The sequence below is a fragment of the Stegostoma tigrinum genome, unplaced genomic scaffold (genome assembly GCF_030684315.1).
Source record: "Stegostoma tigrinum isolate sSteTig4 unplaced genomic scaffold, sSteTig4.hap1 scaffold_57, whole genome shotgun sequence".
In the NCBI taxonomy this organism is placed as follows: Eukaryota; Metazoa; Chordata; class Chondrichthyes; order Orectolobiformes; family Stegostomatidae; genus Stegostoma; species Stegostoma tigrinum.
The window spans coordinates 356013-378618 of record NW_026728505.1 but is presented as its reverse complement, the minus strand read 5'-3'; the positions used below and the strand labels follow the sequence as shown (position 1 = coordinate 378618).

Below are 22606 nucleotides of genomic sequence, written 5' to 3'. Positions count from 1 at the left end.
ATAGACAGCCACATAATGAAATTACAGGATGGAATCATTGACACAAACTTTGCAGTCCAATGGACACACTCACATGCATGGTCTTTCTTTCTGATGCACGCACACACACAGAGCCTCTCTTTGGGTCTCTCTCTCTCTCTCACATGCGCAAACACACGGAGACACGTGCGTGCAGACACACAGATGCACAGAGACACACACGCGCGCAGGTACACAGAGACACACACAGACACACACGCGCAGACACACGCGTGCGCATACACACGGAGACACACATGCACATGCACATGCTCTTTACCTGGATGTTGCTGATTATGGTCGATTTGAGATACAAAGAAAGGCCGGATATATTGGAATATTTTTCACTGAAGCGTAGGAGGTTTAAAGGTGACCTGATAAGGAGTTTATAAAATAATGAGGGGTATAGATAGAGGTAATGGTAGCTGTCATTTCCCTAGGATGGGACATTTCAAGACTAGGGTACACAATTTTAAAGGCGAAAGGAGAAAGATTCAGAGAAGGCATAAGGGGCAAAGTATTTACACAGAGGGTGGTAAGTGTGTGGAATAAATATCCTGAGTAAGAGGTGTGTGTGAGTACAATTACATCACTTAAAATACATTTGGGCCAGGAGCAGGCAGGTCATACTAGTTTAGTTTGGGATTATGTTCGGCATGCACTAGTTGGACCGAAGAATCTGTTGTTGTGCTGTCGGACTGTATGACATGCAGATACGCACATGCACATGCACACACTCACACACACACACACACACACACACACACACACACACACACGCTCACACACACACACACGCTCACACACACACACTCACACACACACACACACACACTCACACATACACACGCTGACACAAACGCACATGCTCACACATGCAAACACTCACACACATGCACATGCACATACTCACATACACACACACACATACATGCACTCACACACACACACATGCACGCGCACTCACACACATATGTGCGCTCACACACACACAAATGTGCATGCTCACACACACACTTACACACACACACACATGTGCTCATACACAAATGCGTGCGCTCTCAAACACATGCACACACACACGCACCCACATGCGCGCTCACACATGCACACAAACACACACATGCACATGCACACAGGTACATGCACATACGTGCACACTCACACAAACACACACTCACACGTACATGCACATACTTGCATGCTCACACACACATACACACACACACACACACACACACACACACACACATACACACACACACACACACACGCTGACCCCTTGAGCTCAGAGCCTCACTGATTACAGCCCCTGATAAAACCTGTATAAAGTGCTCCCATGTTCTCCACAGTCCTGTGCTGGGAGCAAAGTGGGAGCGGAGATGGGGAAATGTGGGTGTTTGAGGGGCAGTGATATGATCAATGCTTTAAATTCTCAAACTCTACTGACATTTTCAGGAGGAGGAGAAGAAACAAAGTTTTGAATGTCAAGTTTGAAATGGCTGTATGTTGTGCAGACCAGGTAGAGACAGGGGCAGAAGAGAGAGAGAGAGAGAGTGAGAAAGAGATAACAAAGTGTGAAGCTGGATGAGCACAGCAGGCCAAGCAGCATCTCAGGAGTTTGATTCTGGGAGCCACACTGACAGCAGGAAAATCCCGACAGATCCTCAGCAAATATCCCCATTATCTTTCTATTCCTGTCTCTTGGGGCATCTGCAGTCCGGCTCTTAGGTGCTATTATGAGACCAATGTTAAATATTTTCAAGCTGCACTGACAGAGATAACATGGCTTTAAAAAGGTTTCAAAGAACAAGGAATGGTAAATCTTTGCTGCGAGAGAATTAACATTTCAATGGCCAGGAAAATCCAACAAAGGACTCCAATCCTGGGAATTACCATCTCTATCACACAGAGGCCTCCTTAATGAGCAGACTGAGGGACATTGCAATGTGTCAGAGGTGGAGTCTGCAAACCACTCACTGAGAAATGTGTCAGATTTATCCTGACATAATGCGTAGTGAGCAGCTCTCCCTGTTTGATTGAGATGGTGTGTGAGTATGTGTGTTTATTATTATTTTAAACCTCTGTTATATTGCCAGCTTATGATTTATTTGGTAGTTTGATGTTGCTATGATGTTTTGTAATGCTGTGGAGGTGGTGTAGTGCACATAAGACTGACCTCTTGTTGTGTAATTTTGCTGCAAAATGCTGTAGCTCCCCCTTTCAAGTAATCTTTTCTGTTTTATCCCCTGAAATTTCTGGTTTGGAAAGTGACAATGTGAAGATCCAAAATGTCTGGGGCCAGGAAAGGTTTGAAAAAAAAACTTCCAGAGGGGGACAATATTGGCCTGATGCCTGTTCCCACTGCATACCATGAGGGGCCCATATGAGTCCTCTCTCTTTCTGACCCTGAAGTTTATATGGGTTATGGAGGAGGGCAGTGTGATTAGATGTGACAGTGAGAGAAAGATTTGAAGAACTGAGAGAGCAGGACAAACAGGAGAGCCAGAGAGAGTATTTGAGATTGTGAATTAACTGTAATGTCAGATTCTGGGGTCACAGGAAATAATTAAACTGAGCCAGCATCACAGATGGGGAAAAAAATCAGATTATCTGGCTGCTGGGACACTGCTGCATGTGGGATCTTGCTGTGTATTAATTGTCCCAGTGCCATTGTTACAGGCTGTGACTGTTTTAATCAGCTCACCCATCATTTCAAAGCTTTACGAAGGGACTGGCATGGAAACTAAACGCACCACCCGATATGTTTGTGTTCAGATGTTGCCAAGAGATTGTCCATGTGACAGAGAGGAAATCCCAGGATCTTGCTGCACTGTCTCTGCTTTGCCTTTCAACTAATGCTGTCTCTTTTTTTTCTCCAAAGGGATCAGTTATTTTTTGAAGAACCAAAGGGGAGGTTTTTGGGGCCCACAACGCATAGAACAACGGCTTTCTCCGAAGGGGGATATCATCCTGAGACTTATTGGACAGGCTGCACCCCAGGGTTTGAAGCTTGGGGTTAAAGTAATCGGGGCCATGGGATTTGGCACAAACATGTGTCAGGACTCCCCAAGGAGGAAATCAAAATTGTAAATGTGAAATCTCACAAAAGACATGTTCTGAAGTCAGAGTAATAATGTGAGAATGTGAAGTCGACATTGGGATTGAGAGACAGACTTGCAACATGGAGAGAGGCAGAAGAAAATGGAGAGGGACGGAGTGAGAGGCATTTGAGATTCTTAAGTACCTGTCACGATAGTGCCTGGGGAATACAGAAAATATTTACCATTTAACCAACATTGGGTTTATCTTGTTCCTGACACATTGCTGGCAGTGGGATCTTGCTGTGCCTCATTGTCCTGCAGCAATGCGACTGTCTCGATAATCTCCTCCTTTTAACCTTGCCTGATGGGTCTGGGATTGAAATTTCCCAAAGTTTTCCCCAATTCAATCAGAGCCTGGCATTGATGAGGGATGGCTTGTGTGAAGGGGAGACATCAAACCCTAGCCTCTTGCTGGGCGATTTCTTTAACAATGTCCTTCCTTTCCAGTTCCAATAACTTTCCTCCCTTTCTCTGTCTATTTATTTTGAAACTACAAGGGGATAAGAAATCCTTCCCTTGGACACAAGTTTCCTTCAGAGCGAGGAGGGGTGGGGTTCAGGCATTGGCCTGAGGCCTGTTCAAAAGGCTGCAGACTGCGGGGCCCATGTCAGTTGTATTTGATTATTACCTCAAGATTTGAATTCCTCTGGTGTACCCTGGTTTTCTTTTAGGAGCCTCCAGGTAACTTTTAAGAACAGGTTTGAAGTCTGGGGTTAAAGTAACCAGGGCTTTGGGATTTGACACAAACATGTTAATTCTCCTCCCAGTGAGTGTCTGACAGACAGGACTCCCCACGGAGGAAATTAAAACCATAAATGTGAAACTCTCTTCAAAGACTCATTCTCACTTCAGTGTAATGTGTGACATGTGCAGGCCAGGATGAAAAAAAATTGATAATCACATAAATAAAATATTTTTTGGCCATTTTACTTCAATCCCCTGAGTAACTGCGAGGGCATCTCTGTCTTTCTCACTCTGTCTCCTCTCCTGAACCCTCTCCAGCTTCCTTTCACTTTTTTTTTCAAACAGAAACAGAGGGGGAGTTAGAAATAGTTTGCAATACAAAGTTTTTTTACCAAAAAAAAACAGATGTAGACAAAAAGTGTGAGTGGGAGGGTGTGAGGGATAAAGGGACAAGATATGTCTTTGTATCTGTGCTGGGAAAGGGAGACAGGATCTGGGGGAGGTGGCATATTGTTGGTGAGAGAACTGGGGTCTCCAATATCTCTTCACTGCCCAACTCCAATCACTTTGTTCTAGAAAGTGCCACCCACCAACTCAAATCCTGGGATGGAGGGGGTGTTTTTTGTCCCAAAGAAACTGATAGCCTCTTCCCTGAATGGAAATTGTGATTTCAACACATTTTGGAGCAGGAAGGGGCGACCTGTAGGATCGCAATGTGTATCAATGACCTGCAGCATTACTGGCACAGAATGCTGGGAAACAGTGCCCTGGCTTATCAAACAGAATATCCTCCAACATCAATGTCACAGTCTTTTTAAATGATAACGATTACAATGCACAGGATTTAATCTGGGAGAGAGAGAGAAAAAAAATCAGAAATGGGGAGGTGGGGAGGGAACAAGTGAGAGAGGAAGAAAGATCGAAAGATTAGAGATTTAGAAGGGAAAGAGAGAGAGCCTGGAAAAGAGAGAGTGACATATCAGAGGTGAAGGGGAGAGAAGGAAGTATTTTGAATTTCGCAAGCAGCAGGATTGGTCCCTCTCTGTCAGCCTGGAGCCAGAATTGAGCCCTTAACCAGCATCAGTGAAACCCACAATCTATCTGCAGTCACACTGTTGCTTGTGGGATCTTGCTGTGTGTCAAATTACCTGCAGTGTGGCCTACATTGCAACAAGATGCCCAGTGTCCAAATGTTGTTTACAGAGCCTTTGATATTACATTTTCTTTGTCTCTCTGTCTCACTCTGTCCATCTCCTTCTCCACGCACCTTCCTCAGACTGGGATCTTCCTCACTTTCTCTCTGACCATACTCTGGCTCTTTCTTTCTCTCTTACTTTATCTCTTCCCCATTTCCCTCTCTCCATTGCCATTCCTCAGTTTAGGCCTTCCCCACTCCCACCACTCTCTCCAGACCGTCCCACCGTTTTAGACAGTCAATGCCGCAGTGTGACAGGTCAGGGTTACTAAATGGCAGGGGTGACAACATTTCAGTCACAGAGGTATAATTCAGAGACAGTGTTGGGGGGAAAGGGAGATGGAGACAGAGAGGAAAAGCTTAGAAAGGCGGGGATGGGAGTGAGATCGGAGGGCTGTGGGAGTGGGGAGGTGGGGATGTATGGGAGGCGGGGAATAGATACAAGGGCTGTGGTGGGGGATCAGTAGTCATTGGGATCTTGCTGTGCAGTTGTTTGTTTATTCAAAATTTAGCCCCTTCTGGGTGTTGTATATGGGACGGGGAGAGGGGAGAGTTGGGGGAGATCAGGAATCCTAACCATATGTGAAGCTTTGGAAGTCATATCTGTGTTTCAGATGGGGCCACATGGCAGCAAGCAATCAATGGAAGATGCAGGTGTCAGGTTCGTTTTCGGAGACCCTCATGGACTTGCTGCAATAACAAGACACTGACCTGTTTAGAAAAACACAAATCCTTTTATAACCAAGCAAGTACAAGCTGTGGAGAATTATTGTACTCAACACGGCACAGAGCGCAGAGTCTCACAAGTAATTCTCCCCGAGCAGTGGACAGTCCCCGCTTTTTATACTTTACAAAGACATGATACATAAAACAGATGTAATGGGAGCTGCTTGGCCTGCTGTGTTCATCCAGCTTCACACTTTGTTACCCTGATACATAAAACAGTTTCACATTTTACAATGACATGATGCATGAAACAATTACTACAACAGACAAAAACAGGATACCAAACAATGATTACATCAACAACATAAAAGACCAGGATATAGTATCGATTGCCAGTGAAGTAGCTGCTAATGGCAGGAGGCGATTTCGAGTTGTTGTCCAGGACAGATTCTGATTTCAAGTTGCCAGTGTTTCTGGCTGGAACAAAGTCAGTGCCCTGGCCCCTTTGTCAGCGACAGAAGTTACATGCTTCAGAGGTCTCACACCTTTACAAATGTTCCTTACTTAACCTTATTTGAAACAGTTTGATTCTTGTTTTATTCAGTCAGGAAGCTGAAGACAGTGTTTGCATAATGATGAGTGGGAAGATAAGGAGTTACAAAAGTTTTACACTGAATTCCTAGCTGGGCAGGAAGCTTCAGGGTAGTGCCTGCATACCGATGTGTAGGTAAATAAAAGACTTTAATTTATAGAAGTATAGACATCAATGGGATGTTATCCCAATAACATCTCACAGGCACCACCCGAATGAAGTGTATTGGCGAGCTGAAGGCCATAGGAGATTGGAAGGGAGGGGTGAGCTGGATACTCCTGTCGATCCATCAAACTGTTTTCTCTCCTGCATTTCATCTTGGAATATCTGGGAGAAATTCCGCTGGGACTTATTGTCATTTTAATGGAGAGGTAGGTGGGTAGGATGGGTTGCCAGGATCTGGGAAAGGAAGACTACAATCCCTCCTCCTCCCCCCACCACCCCATGTCCCAATGCCACCTCTTGGCCCCTCTTGGCCTGTCTGTGAGGTTTTGGGGTGAATGGAGGGAATTGTTCCCATTGACTGGGACCTTATTCTGATCTCTGGGAGGGCTGTGGGTGAGGGAGTGGGGGTGTCAGTGCAGGATCTGGAACGGGGAGGGGCTCAGTATTACAAAGGGGCAGAAACTGCAGGGACTGACATCACACCCACCCCCCACTCCCTCTACGCCAGTGTTCAGGATGAGTTAAGATTCTCCATCAACGTGTGGCCATTTTCACATTTTGCTGTTTATGCAACCACACACAGCGCGGAGAGTGGAGGTGGGGTTGGGGTGAAGATGGGAGTGTTGGGGGGAAAAGGAATACAGCTGAAACAGGTAGAGGTGGACACGTTTAGCGAGGCTAGGTACAGAATCTTGGGAGGTGGTGGTGAGAGGCTAACTCACGTGTTCAGTCCGACTCTGCTCAAAAGTTGAAATGGGGGAGTGTAATATTTGCAGGCGGGTTCAGTGGGGGAGAGGCCTGTTTTCACATTGCAGCCTGTAGAGGGGGTGGGCCAGGCTCCGACAAGGTGTTGAGGGAATCCCTCAGCAGTACCGCACACAGCTGCCGGTGGGATCTTACTGTGCACCAATGCAGCCTGCAGGTCACCCTCACGTCGACATGAGGCTGTCTGCAGGGCCCTGGGCTGAGACTGCTGATGGCCTGATAGTGCGTGCACTGAGTTGTATGTCACCCCTTCTTTCCCCAACCCTACCGCAGCCCAGAACCACCCCACATTCCCTCACCCCTGCAACCTCCAAAATGCGACAATGATGTTGCAAATGTCCACGAGACACAGCGGGGAGATGGGAACACATGGCAAACGTGAGGCAGAAGAGGGCATTGCTATTGAAACTTGAAGGAAATGGAGAGAGTGAGGGACATTGATCGATTCTCGAGCAGGAGAAAGTCAACAGAGATCGATCCATGGATAGGGGCAGAGACAGAGATGGGGAGGGAGAGAGACAGGCGACTGGACACTTTGAAAGGTTCATCATTAATATTTCATGTAGAAACAGCACCAATCCCAGGTGGAGTGGGCAAGAGGTTTGTGCCTGGTGAATGGGAGTGGGCAGAGGGGAACATTGGTCATTTCTTTGTGTTTTTTTAACCGCATCGCCAGAGTGACAGAGAACAAGCTGTGGGGGGGACAGGTTAAACACTGAGTGGGGAGATGGAGAGGGACAGAGACACAGGCCCTGTTGGGTGACTCTCCACCACTGAGTCACTGCCCAGCCTCTCAGGAAATAAACCTTTTTTGAGTGCGAGCAGCAGCGGAGGCAAGACGGACCCGGAAGACCGCAGCTAAGGTAAAGCAGTTTATTTTTAAAATTACTTACCAGTAGCGGGCAGCGGTGTTTTTCCTCTTTCAGAGAAGGAGCGGGAGCAGCGGAGGAAGTGACGAGGACCAGAGGGGCAGCCGGGAAGGAAAGCAGTGAGTATAAATACTCACCCTTCGACGCCAACGGCCATTTTGAGTGCGAGCAGCAGCGGAGGCAAGACGGACCCGGAAGACTGCAGCTAAGGTAAAGCAGTTTATTTTTAAAATTACTTACCGGTAGCGGGCAGCAGTGTTTTTCCTCTTTCAGAGAAGGAGCGGGAGCAGCGGAGGAAGTGACGAGGACCAGAGGGGCAGCCGGGAAGGAAAGCAGTGACCATATATATCAGCAAGGCGGCTAAACCCGAGACTCTACAACTGTAGAGTCTCCCACCCGCCCTCCTCCTCTAACCTAGTTAGTAAGGTAAGGTTCATTCTAAACTTTCTCTATTGAATATAAGTTTGTTATTAATTTGTTATTATTATTTGACGTAAGCTTTCTACTTTAGTATTGAGTGGGTGTTCAGATAAGTGGGGTATGGACGCTAGGGCAGTTGCTTGTTCCTCCTGCAGAATGTGGCAGTTGGGAGATGTGGCACACGTCTCCACTGGCTACATCTGCGGGAAGTGCACCCAGCTACAGCTCCTTGAAAACCGTGTTAGGGAAATGGAGCTGGAGCTGGATGAACTACGGATCATTCGGGAGGCAGAGGGGGTAATTGAGAGGAGTTATCGGGAGTTGGTCACTCCTAAGGCTCAGGGCGAGGATAGATGGGTTACAGTTAGGGGGAGGAAAGGGGACAGACAGACAGTGCAGAGATCCCCTGTGGGCATTCCCCTCAGCAATAAGTATACTGTTTTGGATACTGCTGGGGGGGATGACCTACCAGAGGAAAGCCATAGTAGTCAGTTCTCTGGCACTGAGCCTGACACTGTGGCAAAGAAGGGAAGGGGGCAGAATAGAAAAGTACTCGTGGTAGGGGACTCGATAGTTAGGGGAATCGACAGGAGATTTTGTGGGCAAGATCGGGATTCCCGGAAGGTAAGTTGCCTCCCTGGTGCCAGGGTCCGGGACGTCTCCGATCGGGTGTATAAAGTGCTAAAAGGGGAGGGCGACCAGCCAGAAATCGTGTTACATATTGGCACAAATGATATAGCCAGAAATAGGTTTGAGGGTATAAAAAGTGATTTCAGGGAGTTAGGATGGAAGCTGCAGAGCAGGACGAACAGAGTAGTGTTCTCTGGTTTACTACCGGTGCCACGAGATAGCGAGGTGAGGAACAGGGAGCGGGCGCAGCTGAACACGTGGCTACGCAGCTGGTGTAGGAGGGAGGGCTTCAGATATGTTGATAATTGGGATGCCTTCTGGGGAAGGTGGGACCTGTACAAGAAGGACGGGTTGCATCTGAACTGGAAGGGGTCCAATGTCCTGGGTAGAAGGTTTGCTCGAGTAGTTCGAGAGGGTTTAAACTAGTATGGCAGGGGGGTGCGAACCTGAGCTGTATACCAGAGGTGAGCGTTGATGCAGGTGAGGCAGTAGCAAGAGGTAGACCAGCTAGTGGGAAGGATTTTCCTGGGAAGGAACCAAGGGATCGGTTAAAGTGTGTTTGCTTTAATGCAAGGAGTATCAGGAATAAAAGTGATGAACTTCGAGCATGGATCAGTACCTGGTGCTATGATGTTGTGGCCATAACAGAGACATGGGTTTCTCAGGGGCAGGAATGGTTGCTGGATGTTCCAGGGTTTAGAACATTTAAAAAGAATAGGGAAGGGGAAAAAGAGGAGGGGGTGTAGCACTACTAATCAGAGAGAGTATCACAGCTACAGAAGCTTCCATTGTCGAGGAAGATCCGCCTACCGAGTCAGTATGGGTGGGAATTAGGAACAGCAAGGGAGTAGTCACCTCGTTAGGGGTTTACTACAGGCCCCCCAATAGCAGCAGGGAGATTGAAGAAAGCATAGGTCGACAGATTTTGGAAAAGTGTGCACGCAGTAGGGTTGTTGTAATGGGTGACTTTAACTTTCCTAATATTGATTGGAACCTCCTTCGAGCAGAAGATTTGAATGCAGCTGTTTTTGTAAGGTGTGTTCAGGAGGGTTTCCTAACGCAGTACATTGACAGGCCGACGAAGGGAGAGGCCATTCTTGACTTGGTGCTCGGAAACGAGCCGGGGCAGGTATCAGATCTTGTGGTGGGAGAGCATTTTGGTGATAGTGACCATAACTGCCTCACATTCCACATAGCTATGGAGAAGGAGAGGATTAGGCAATATGGGAGGATATTTAATTGGGGAAGAGGAAACTATGATGCGATTAGACATGAGTTAGGAAGCATGGACTGGGAGCAGTTGTTCCATGGTAAGGGAACTATAGACATGTGGAGACGGTTTAAGGAACAGTTGTTGGGAGTGATGAGTAAATATGTCCCTCTGAGACAGGCAAGAAGGGATAAGATTAAGGAACCTTGGATGACGAGAGCGGTGGAGCTTCTTGTGAAAAGGAAGAAGGTAGCTTACATAAGGTGGAGGAAGCTAGGGTCAAGTTCAGCTAGAGAGGATTACATGCAGGCAAGGAAGGAGCTCAAAAATGGTCTGAGGAGAGCCAGGAGGGGGCACGAGAAAGGCTTGGCAGAAGGAATCGGGGAAAACGCAAAGGCATTTTACACTTACGTGAGGAATAAGAGAATGGTCAAAGAAAGAGTAGGGCCGATCAGGGATAGCATAGGGAACTTGTGTGTGGAGCCTGAGGAGGTAGGGGAAGCCCTAAATGAGTTTTTTGCTTCTGTCTTTACGAAAGAAACCAACTTTGTAGTGAATGAAACCTTTGAAGAGCAGGTGTGCATGCTGGAATGGATAGAGATAGACGAAGCTGATGTGCTGAAAATTTTGTCAAACATTAAGATTGACAAGTCGCCAGGCCCGGATCAGATTTGTCCTCGGCTGCTTTGGGAAGCGAGAAATGCAATTGCTTCGCCACTTGCGAAGATCTTTGCATCCTCGCTCTCCACTGGAGTCGTACTTGAGGACTGGAGAGAGGCAAATGTAATTCCTCTCTTCAAGAAAGGAAATAGGGAAATCCCTGGCAATTATAGACCGGTAAGTCTCACGTCTGTCGTCTGCAAGGTGTTAGAAGGGATTCTGAGGGATAAGATTTATGACCATCTGGAAGAGCATGGCTTGATCAAATACAGTCAACACGGCTTTGTGAGGGGTAGGTCATGCCTTACAAACCTTATCGAGTTTTTTGAGGATGTGACTAGAAAAGTTGATGAGGGTCGAGCTGTGGATGTGGTGTATATGGACTTCAGTAAGGCATTTGATAAGGTTCCCCATGGTAGGCTCATTCAGAAGGTCAGGAGGAATGGGATACAGGGGAACTTAGCTGCTTGGATACAGAATTGGCTGGCCAACAGAAGACAGCGAGTGGTAGTAGAAGGAAAATATTCTGCCTGGAAGTCAGTGGTGAGTGGAGTTCCACAGGGCTCTGTCCTTGGGCCTCTACTGTTTGTAATTTTTATTAATGACTTGGACGAGGGGATTGAAGGATGGGTCAGCAAGTTTGCAGACGACACAAAGGTCGGAGGTGTCGTTGACAGTGTAGAGGGCTGTTGTAGGCTGCAGCGGGACATTGACAGGATGCAGAGATGGGCTGAGAGGTGGCAGATGGAGTTCAACCTGGATAAATGCGAGGTGATGCATTTTGGAAGGTCGAATTTGAAAGCTGAGTACAGGATTAAGGATAAGATTCTTGGCAGCGTGGAGGAACAGAGGGATCTTGGTGTGCAGATACATAGATCCCTTAAAATGGCCACCCAAGTGGACAGGGTTGTTAAGAAAGCATATGGTGTTTTGGCTTTCATTAACAGGGGGATTGAGTTGAAGAGTTGTGAGATCTTGTTGCAGCTCTATAAAACTTTGGTTAGACCGCACTTGGAATACTGCGTCCAGTTCTGGGCGCCCTATTATAGGAAAGATGTGGATGCTTTGGAGAGAGTTCAGAGGAGGTTTACCAGGATGCTGCCTGGACTGGAGGGCTTATCTTATGAAGAGAGGTTGACTGAGCTTGGTCTCTTTTCATTGTAGAAAAGGAGGAGGAGAGGGGACCTAATTGAGGTATACAAGATAATGAGAGGCATAGATAGAGTTGATAGCCAGAGACTATTTCCCAGGGCAGAAATGGCTAGCACGAGGGGTCATAGTTTTAAGCTCGTTGGTGGAAAGTATAGAGGGGATGTCAGAGGCAGGTTCTTTACGCAGAGAGTTGTGAGAGCATGGAATGCATTGCCAGCAGCAGTTGTGGAAGCAAGGTCATTGGGGTCATTTAAGAGACTGCTGGACATGTATATGGTCACAGAAATTTGAGGGTGCATACATGAGGATCAATGGTCGGCACAACATTGTGCGCTGAAGGGCCTGTTCTGTGCTGTACTGTTCTATGTTCTATGTTCTAAACCCTGGGGACAGTCAGAAAGCATCTGCCCCTTGATCCCTGTTGAAATCTCTTCCATTTCTCTGGGTTCAAAACCAGGGGAAAGTGCTGATAAAATGGGGAAATGTTGGAGGTCAGTCAGTGGCAGGATTGCCTTTGTTTCTGTTTATTTTTTCTTCAAAATATCCTGGCTTTGATTTGGTCAATTTCTGTCTGTTTATTTTCTCTCTCTTTCTCTCTCTCTCTCTCTCTCTGTTTCCCCCGCTCACCCCTCACCCCACCATCTCATTCTCTGTCTCTCTCTCTCTGTGCTGGGGCAGGGGGGGAGATATCTGACACTGAAGCTTGTAGACAGTGAGACACACAGATTCTGGGAGTGGGGGTGTGGGATGTGTGAGGGGGGTGTGAATCCCAGCTCTGGAGTAAATATCTCTCCTGCCCTTCCCCTCAAACAGAAACACTGGGACAGTGAGGCAGTTTGAGATATCTTCCTGTTCCCCACTCTCTGTGTTTAAAATCAGGAGCTGTGCTGGTGTTTGGGTGGAGGGCGGGGTGGGGTGGGGTGAGGAGAGTGTGAGATTGTGGATACTCAGGCATGTTCAGCAGTGGGATCTTGCTGTGCTGGGTGGGGAATGTCTCAGATTGCTGAAGGCAGCAAGCGGTGAGATTTTGCTGAGCTTTCGGTGCTTTTTAAAAAAAAAATCCATTTTCATTTCTCTCTGTCTTACCTCCACCCCCAAGGAGATTTTATTCGGGAGCTGAAACTCGGGATGATGCAGAGTCAGAGAGAATCAAATCATTCTGCAGTGAGGAATCGTCAGACAGGAGCTGGGACCAGAGAGAGCGAGACAGAGAGAATCACAATAAACCATCCAGTGTCCTTGTCGTTCAATTCCACACTCACATGCTCACAGGAAAAATGAATTATGGGGCTCAGGCAGTCTCTGGAGTTTGGACCACAAGGGCGTGAGACCTGGGCTGGGGCTTGGGGGAGACGAAGGGGAAAAATGGGGCTGCTGCACAGTCTGATCCCACAGATTTCACTGCCTTCCTCTGACTCCATATTCCCAGCTTCTTGTCTCTCTCACAGCTTTCCATAAGTCTCCATCTCCCCCACATCCCCAAATCTCCCCCATCCACTCTCCCCTGATCCTCTGATATCCTTCCTTCGAATCACTTGGCTCCCTTCCTGGGATTTTCAGGAACTGTTCCAGCGTACAATCTTTCTGAAATCTGGCCTTCCCCATTCACCTCTCTCTGCACTTTCACTCTCTCACTGTCCTGTGGGATCTTGCTGTTCCTGCCTGACAGTCATTCTATCTGCATGCTCCCTCACTGTCTCCCTATTCCCTACTCTCGATGGTATCTCTCTGTCTGCTCTTCTTTCACTCGATTTCTCTCTGTCTCTCTCTCTCTCTATCCTTTCCTATTTTCTCCCTGGGATTTCTCTCTCTCTCTCTCTCTCTGTCCTTTCGTGTTCTCTCCCTCGGATTTCTCCCTCTCTACCTGTCCTTTTCCATTCTATCCCTGGGTTTGCTCTCACTCTAAGTTGCTTTCTGTTTCTCTACCTGAGTTTATAGCGGGTTTTGAGAAAATTTGTAGCTCAGGTTGAGTTTCTGGATGTAAGTTTGCTCGCTGAGCTGGAAGGTTCATTTTCAGACGTTTCATCACCATTCTAGGTAACACCATCAGTGAGCCTCCGACGAAGCGCTGGTGTTATGTCCTGCTGAGTTTACATTAACCTCAGTTTATTTTCCCCCTCTTTCCCACTCTTTCTATCTGCCCTTTTTCTTGTTCTCAATGGGATTTCTCTCTGCCCTGTCTGTCTGCCCTTCTGACTCTCCCAGTGGTACTCTTTTGCTCCGCCTCTGCCCCTGGGTTTCCTCATTATGTCTCTCTTGCTGAGATCATTCTCTCTCCCCTCCCTCTGCCTCTCTCCCTTTCTGTTTCTCTGTCTCTCTCCTCAATCTTTCTCTGTCTATCGTCTGTTTTCCAGCCTCAAGTTTCACACTCTCTCGGTCCGTGTGTCTCTCTCGCTTGTCTATCCTTCTATCGCTCTCTGGGGTCTTTCTGTCCCTTTCTATCTGACCCTCTGTTTCTCTCTCCCTATCTTTTCATCTCCCTCTGTCTCTGTCCTACACCTTTTCACTCCCTGGGATCTTTCTCTGTCTCTCTCTCCTTCCCCCTCTCCCCCCTCTCACTTTCCCTCCCTCCCTGGGATTATCTGCCTGCCTGCCCATTGCTCTCTCTCCCTCCCTGGGGCTGTGTCACTCTGTCTGCCTGTATCTCTCTGTCTCTCTCCCTAGAGTGGGTTTGGGCTTTGTGCCAGAGTGGAGAGGGGTGTATATTTATTGGAGTGAGATCGCCCCTGTTTTCTTCTCTCCCTCTCTTTCTTTGTCTGTCCCTCTCTCTTTATCTGTTCCCCTCTCCACATCACTTCACTATTCTTCTGTCTCTCTATACCTCTTTTCTCCTGTTGGATTTTCTTTCTCTCTCTCTCTCACCCCTCTCCCTCCTTCTGTGTGTTTCCACTTCTTACTCCCCATAGCTTGTCTATCCCTTGGCATGTCTGTGCCTCTTTTCTCCTCGTGGGTTCTCTCCCTCCCTCTCTGTCTATGACTCTCTCTCCCCATTGCTTGCCTCACCCTCCCTGAGCCCCTGCCCCACCTGAGTTTCACCCTTGCCTGCTCTCTCTAAACTGAAAGGGGGGTGGGGGGTTACCTGTCTCATTGAGGGGGGCAGGGTCTGCCTGGGGACCAGGGTCTTGCTGTTATGTCAGGCAGTCAGTGAAAAGGCCTCTGAGTCTCTCGCCCTATGCCCTGTGACCTCTGCCCCCAGGGTGAGGCAATGACTTGGTGAGGTGGAGGGGGGATTGTCCACAGAAGGAAATGCAGAGGGCCATTTATATACAGTGGAGTTGCGGTCACGGAGGAACTGGGAGGGGAGAGGAGCTCTATGTGGGGGGGGTGGTAATTATAAACTGAGAGTTGAAACTTTTTGTGAGGGACAAAATATTTGTGTGGTAAAACTCAAGTTGGGGAATTTTGAAAGGTGTTGCAAACATTTATTGAGGGGGCAATATCAGGGGAAATGCAAAGTGGGGGAGTCCCAAAATGGGGAAGGAGGGCAAGCTTTGGGGGCAATATTGTGGAGAGTAACTGAAATTGGGGAAGCAGCAATATAAGGGAAAAATATTTGACAGGGAGGGTCAAATTACTTATGGGGGGGTGCAATATTGTTTTGGGGAGGCACAGGATTTGGAGATGGGGTACAATATTGTGATGGTCGGGAAAAAGTGGAGGACACATTTCTGGGGAGGTAAAAAGGGGCAAAACGTGGAGACAGTGAAACATGCTGGACAGAAGATTTGGGCAGGAGGCAGAAAATGGCTCAAAATTGCATGCCACAAAATTCTAGGGCTCATTTTGGCAGGGGTCATTTCAGGGGAGCACATTGGGAAGCATACATTTAAGGAAGGCATTTGATAAGGTTCCCCATGGTAGTCTCATGCCGAAAGTAAGGGGACATGGGATGGGGGGAAATGTTGCAGATTGGATTCAGAATTGGCTGACTCTTAGAAGACAAAGGGTGGTAGTGGATGGAAAATATTCAACATGGTGCTCAGTTACAAGTGGTGTACCTCAAGGATCTGTTCTGGGTCCTCTTCTATTTGTGATTGTTGTGAATGGTTTGGATGAAGGAGTGGAAGGGTGGATTATTAAGTTCGCAGGCGATATGAAGGTGGGTCGAGTTGTGGATAGTGTGGAGGGCTGTTCTAGGTTACAAAGGGATGCAGAGCTGGGCAGAGAAATGGCAGATGGAGTATAATCCTGAAAAGTGTGAGGTGATTTATTTTGGAAGGACAAATTTGAAAGCAGAGTACAGGGTTAACGGAAAGATACTTGGCAGTGTGGAGGAGCAGAGGGATCTTGGGGTGCATGTCCACAGTTCCCTGAGAGCTGCCACCCAGGTGGATAGAGTTGTTAAGAAGGCACTTGGTGTGTTAGCTTTCATTAATAGAGGGATTGCGTTCAAGAGCTGTGAATTTATGCTCCAGCTGTACAAAAGCATGGTTCGGCCACATCTGGAGTATTGTGTCCAGTTTTGCTTGCCTCATTACAGGAAAGATGTGGAATCATTGGAAAAGATTTAGAGGAGATTTACCAGGATGTTGCCTGGAACAGAAGGAAGGTCTTGCGAGCAAAGGTTGAGAGAGCCAGGGCTTTTCTCTTTAGAACGAAGGAGAATGAGAGGTGACTTGATAGAGGTGTACAAAATGATGAGCGATATAGATAGAGTGGACAGCCAGAGACTTGTTCCTAGGGAGGAGGTAGCTATTATGACGGGGCATAGTTTTAAAGTGAGTGGCAGTAGATATAGGGGAGACGTCAGAGGTAGGTTCTTTACTCAGAGAGTGGTTGGGGAGTGGAATGCATTGCTGGAGCAGATAGTGGAGTCGGCCTCATTAGGGGCATTTGAGTGGCTATTAGATCGGCATGTGGATGACAATCTCAGGTGGGGGTGGAGGTTAGATAGGCCTTGGATTTAGGGTAAACGTTTGGCACAACATCATGGGCCGAAGGGCCTGGACTGTGCTATGTTCTATGTATATGTGATGGGAGCTACTTGTGGGATCTCACCGAGCTGAGTAGGGTAAGGGGTGGATGGTGATGCAGGAGGGAAAAAGGGAGACAGCTGAAAGAGGGAGAGGTGGGTGTGGTGGGGGGGGCGTGATAGGTACAGGATCTGGGGTGGGGGGGATAGGGGAGAGGAGGTTACTCCAGTGTTCAGGCCGAGCCCAGCTCCAAGTTGAAATGGGAGAGTTCAGTGTTTGCTGGTGGGGGAGGCCCTTTTTGCAATTTGCAGCCTGTGGGATCTTGCTGTGTGGGGACAGCCTGTAGCCGTTCCCTTTACAGTAGCGAGGCTACACTTTCCAAATTCAGATGTGGTGGGGCGGGTGAGGAGGGAGGGCTTCCGAAAGTGGGTGGAAATGATGCAGAAACGTTCAGGCTTCTTCAGTGTGGGGTAAGGGCATTGCAGGGGACAGCAGGTGGGATCCTGCTGTGCAGAATGTCCTTCATTCCTATGTCAGCTCCTCTCCTTGTGGGGGCGCTGTGGGGGTGGGAGGATGGGCTCCAACAGGTCGTTAAGGGAATCCATTGGAGGTCCTGCATACTGTAGTCTGTGGGATCTCGCTGTGTATCCCCTTTGGCAGCATGTCACCCTCAGGCTGTCTGAAGGGACCCAGGCTGAGTTTTCTGACAGTCTGATAGTGGGTGGGGTGTAAAATCCCTCCCTTTTGCTGTGCGCCCCCCCACCCCAGTCAGACACGCCCCTCTCCACCACCTCTCGTCACCCCCTCACCCACCAAAATGTGACAGTGTCATGCCTCCCAGACACAGTGGGGAGAAGGGAACACGTGGCAAATGTGAGGCAGGAGAGGGCACTGCTGTCAAATGGAGAGGGAAGAGAGAGAGAGAGTGAGGCATTGAGCCATTATCGGGCAAGAGAAAGCTCAACAGAGATGAAGACTTTGATAGGGACAGAGAGAGAGGGAGAAAGGGGAAGGGGTGGAAAGGAAAGAAAGAGAGAGAGAGGTGACTGCACCAGTGGAAGATCCACGTCTAATATTTAATGTAGAATCAGAACCAATCCCAGACAGAATGGACACGGGGGCTGAGCCCGGTGAATGGGAGTGGACCGGGGGGAGGAGGGCACTGGTTTTGTTTTTCAACATCCCCCACCCCATAATGTCAGAGAACCAGCTTGAGGGGGCAGGTTAAACACGGAGGGAGGGAGAGACACAGGCCCTGTGGTGTCACTCCTACCACTGAGTCATTGCCCAGCCTCTCAGAAAATAAACCCTGGGGGCAGTCAGAAAGCATTTGCCCCTCGAATCCAGATGAAATCTGTTCCCATTCTCTGGATTTAAAAGTCAGGGGAAAGTGCTGAGAAATTGGGTTGATTTTGGAAGTCAGTCAGTGATGGGACCTCGTTTTGATCCTCGTTATTTTGTTTCAAAATATATTGGCTTTGATGTGATCAATTTCCATCTCTCTCTCTCCCTGGGGGATTTCTGAGAGACTGAAACTTGGGCACAGACAGAGGGAGACAAACAGAGTCTGGGAGTGGGGATGGGTGTGTGAATCCCAGCCTCTGGAGTAAACATTTCTCCTGCCCCCCTCCCCTCAAACAGAAACACTGGGACAGGCCTGAGACAGGTTGAGACACCTTCCTGTTTGGCGTTCTCTCAGTTTAACATCAGGGGCTCTGCTGGGGGAATGGGAAGCTGTCAGGTTGTGAAGTCCAAGCAGCAATGGGATCTTGCTGTGCTTTAGATGCTATAATTTATTTATTCAATTTTCATTTCTCTGTCTTTCCACACCTGCCCCCGAGGAGATTTGACTTGGGAGCTGAAACCCCAGATGATGTGGGGCTGCTGCACAGTCTGATCCCACAGATTTCACTGCCTCCCTCTCTCTCTGCCTCCAAATCTCAGCTTCCTGTACCTCCCACTGCTTTCTATAAATCTCTGTCTCCCCCACATCCTTCACATCTCCCCGTTCACCAATACCCCACCTCAAGTCTCTCCCGCAACTCTCTCACCCCTTTCCCCAGATTTTGCAGGAACTGTTTTAACGTCCAGCTTTTCCCATTTCTGAACTTCCCAGTCCACCTCTCTCGACACCTTTCTCTCCGCCTGATGGTCATCCTATCTGTGACCACCCCACTCTGTATCTCCATCACTCACTCTCCATGGTATCTATTTGCTCTCCTCTCCTTTGATTTCTCTCTGTACCTGTCCTTTCTCGTTCTCTCCCTGGGATTTCTCTCCCTCTCTCTGTCAGTCCTTCTCTCTGTATGCTGGATTTATTCCCCACTCCCACCTCTCTGCCCTTTTCCTTGCTCTGAATGGCATTTCTCTCTCTTCTCTCTCTCACCCCGTGGCTTTATTGTTCTCTCTCTGCTCCTTTCCTTGGGTTTTGTCTTGTCTCTCTCGCTGGTTTCTTTTGCTCTCTACTCCCTCTCTGTCTCTGTCCCAGGCCCGTGCCTCAATCCCTTCTGTCCTCCCAGATCCCAGTTCTTCCAGTCAGTTCCCAGCTCTCCCTACCTGACATACACCTCCCTCAGGTACAGAGCAGAGTAAGAGGCTTCTTTGTGAGATTAAAGCAGGATGTGAGGTGGTGTGAGAAAAAGCAACAACTCAAAAGTTCTGTCCAGTGGCTCCTGTCTGTCTCTCCCTTCTCCCCCTTAAACAGTCACTCCCTTTCTCTCACACTCCTTCACACTCTCTCTCTCTCTCTCTCTCTTTCTCTCTCACACACACACACACACACACACACACACACACACACACACCAGGCCTGAAATCCACACAGATACAAAACTGCAGTTTAAAACTAGCTACAACACCCTTTCATTCTGAAAAGGGAACAGAGTTTTCTGCAGCCAGGGAACCCACATTTATCCCACAGGGGAACACAATACTTTCACTCAAACACAAGATGTGAGTGGGATTGAACTGAACCAGTACAGTTGGCGAGTTTACTTTTAATGATTTTCTGAGAATGAACATCAATCAGTTTCACAGATGGACATCAAGTGATGCCATGGATCTGTTGCACCATTGGGCGTATGTACATTGCACAAATGATCATGTGTTTCTTAAACACATTCACCTTCTCCCTGACAGTAGCCAAGGGGCATCACAGCACTGTCCCACTTTCTCATCGGCATTTCATTTGTAAAAGCTGGGAATTACCTGATTGACAAGAACTGTCTTAAAGCTGGTTAATGTCAGGGCTGTGCCTGCGACTGCACATGGAATCTGTATGTGTCATTTTGTTTCTTTGTGTCTGTGTTTCTGTGTGTTTGTGGTGTGTGCTTCTGCGTTTGTGTGTGGCTGTGTCTATCTGTGTGCTTCTGTCTTTGCATGACTGGGTCTGCATGTACATATGTGTGTAAAAATGTATCTGTGTGTCTCCATGTCTGTGCCTATATGTGTGTGTGTTTGTGTCTCTGTGTGTGTGTGTGTGTGTGTGTGTGTGTGTGTGTGTGTCTGTGCCTGTGTGTATTGACGCTGCTGTGTGCTGCTCTCTCTCTCTTTGACTGAGCCCCTGCTGGCTTTCACCATCGATCATCCTTGTGCAGTGGCGTGAGGAGGCCAGCAGAGGGGGATATTGTTTCACTTTAAACACAAGGGAGCAATCGGGATCGGAGATAACAAAGTGTGGAGCTGGATGGACACAGCAGGACAAGCAGCATCTCAGGAGCACAAAAGCTGACGTTTCGGGCCTAGACCCTTCATCAGAAAAGTGGGATGGGGAGAGGGTTCTGGAATAAATAGGGAGAGGGGGGAGGCGGACCGAAGATGGTTTGCAGTGGGAGAGAGATCACCTGAGGTTGGTCCGGAGGGAGGAGGGTAACTTCTTCAGGTTAGAAAAGGCTTCACAGTGAGGTTAACATTGTATCAGAGATCATGGGAACTGCAGATTCTGGAGCAATCGGGAGTGAGACATAGATCCCCCTCTCTCTCTCTCTATATATATATATATATCCCCCACCTCATTCTGTCTTTGCCCCCCCTCTCTCTGCCTCTCCTGCTCTCTCACTCCATCTCTCTCCTCCCTCCCTTTCTCTCTGCCTCTCTCTCTCTCTGTCTGATCCTTCGAGTTTGGCCCACCATGAGGAAAGCTCATGTTTGATGTGATGGTGAGTGAACGGAAGGAAGGTGATAAATCTCATGTGAGAAGCAAAATGGGACGATGGACAAACTAAGACAGCGAACATTAGAAGATATTGAGTGTCTGTGAGCAGCTTATTGTTGAGAATGTGATGCCTGAGAGCCCTGTCCGCTTCCCTTCCATCACTTCACTGAACATTGAAGATAACTCACTCAGAGGCAGTAGGAACTGCTGATGCTGGAGTCTGAGATAACACAGTGTGGAGCAAGAGGGACACAGCTGGCCGGCAGCATCAGAGGAGCAGGAAAGCTGATGCTTCGGGTCAGGAGCCTTCTCCAGAAATGGGGGAGGGGGAATTAGGCTGAAAAATAAATAGAGGGGCGGCGGTGATAGAAGGTACATAGTGGAGGGATACGGTGGGAGAGAAGACGGACAGGTCAAAGAGGCGTGGATGAAGCCGGGGAGGTGAGTGTGGTTGGTGGGGATGGTCAGTGAGGTGGAGGGAGTGGATAGCTGTGAGGAGCGGGTAGGTGGGAGGAGCGGATATGTGGGAGGGAAGATGGACCGGTCAAGGAGACAGGGATTGGGGGTTGATGCTGGTCTTGGGATGAGATCTGGTGAGGAGTGTGGAGGATATGAGGGTTATACTTCCCTCTCCACCCCATCTGCCTTTTGAGGAACTGCTGTCTCCGCGATTCCTTCGTGCACTCCACACCCCCCACTAACCCCACCAACTCCGGCATCTTTCCCTGCAACCGCAGGAGGTGCTAAATCTGCCCCTGCACCTCCCTCCTCACCCCCATCCCAGGCCCCAAAATACCGTCCACGTTAAACAGATGTTCACCTGCACATCCCCAAATGTGGTCGATTTTATCCGCTGTTCCCAATGTTTGCTCCTCAATGTCAGGGAAACCAAACGGAGGCCCAGAGAACGCTTTTTGTGAAACACCCACGCTCGGTTTGTGACAAACGACTGCACGTCCCAGTAGCGAACGAGTTCAACATTCCCTCCCACTCCTTGAACGACATGCCCATCCTGAGCCTCCTCCAGTGTCACATTGATGGCACCTGGAAACTGGAGGAACAGCAACAATAATACAGTTCTCTCTGCTGCTTGGCTCTCTTTAATGTACATATTTATCAATTACAAATTGAAGTGATAGGTACAGTCAGTGGAATGGTGCCTTTTCTCACTGGCCCACTGAATTGAGACAATCATCGAAATGTTTCCCTGTAACCCCCTGCAAGATGAGTTTGGACCAGCGCTACCTCCAGTCTGTTACCATAGCGACAGGCTGCTTCATTGCTGAAACATTGAACTGAAATGAGAAAATCCTGGATGGATTGATTAATGAGTGAATTTGATTGATTGATGAATTTGGGTAAAGGGATATTTCAGCACATTCTTCAGCTGCTGCCTGAACTTAGTCTGGG

The 22606-nt window shown here is 48.3% G+C and overlaps 1 long non-coding RNA gene across 1 annotated transcript in view; it reads right to left on the bottom strand.

The window, feature by feature from the left end:
* LOC132208915 (uncharacterized) overlaps nucleotides 1-22169 on the bottom strand; it is a 31354-nt gene extending 9185 nt beyond the window's left edge. Inside the window, exons 1-2 of the long non-coding RNA XR_009445033.1 lie at nucleotides 22017-22169; nucleotides 8083-8263 (exon numbers count right to left, since the gene is read on the bottom strand). This is a non-coding gene — a long non-coding RNA (uncharacterized LOC132208915). The remainder of the gene's footprint in view (nucleotides 1-8082; nucleotides 8264-22016) is intronic.
* Nucleotides 22170-22606: the final 437 nt, after the last annotated feature.